Source organism: Muscardinus avellanarius, assembly GCF_963383645.1.
Source record: "Muscardinus avellanarius genome assembly, chromosome: 6".
In the NCBI taxonomy this organism is placed as follows: Eukaryota; Metazoa; Chordata; class Mammalia; order Rodentia; family Gliridae; genus Muscardinus; species Muscardinus avellanarius.
The window spans coordinates 47,312,397-47,312,866 of NC_137791.1; positions in this window are offsets into that span (position 1 = coordinate 47,312,397).

Consider the following 470-nt stretch of genomic DNA (forward strand, 5'->3'; position numbering starts at 1 on the left):
AATGACCACAGGATAAGAACATTTATGTGACTCTTGAAGCAGTTTGCCAGATTATTTACCAAAAGAGTTGTAGCAATTTATACTGAAACCAGCAACATATGTATGACTTCTTTCATACTTGCCAGAATTGTTCAGAATAACTTTGCTTATTGTCATACTAGGGATTGAATCTAGGGGCATTCTTCTTCTGAGTTACACCCCCAGCCCTGTTTTATTTTTTATTTTGAAAGAGAGACTTGCTAAGTTGCTGAGAGTTTCTTTAAGTTGCTGCACCTGAGCTAGGACCTGCATTCATCTGGGCTCAGCCTCCCAAGTATGGGGATTCCAGGCTTGTGCCACCATGCCCAATCCTTTTTTTTTTTTTTAAATCTTTTAGATTGTTGGAAAAGAAAGTCTTTTGACAATTAAACCATGCACTATTTCCTGTTTTTTCTTTTTAGAAATCGATGCCCAAGGCAGTCCATTTTCTA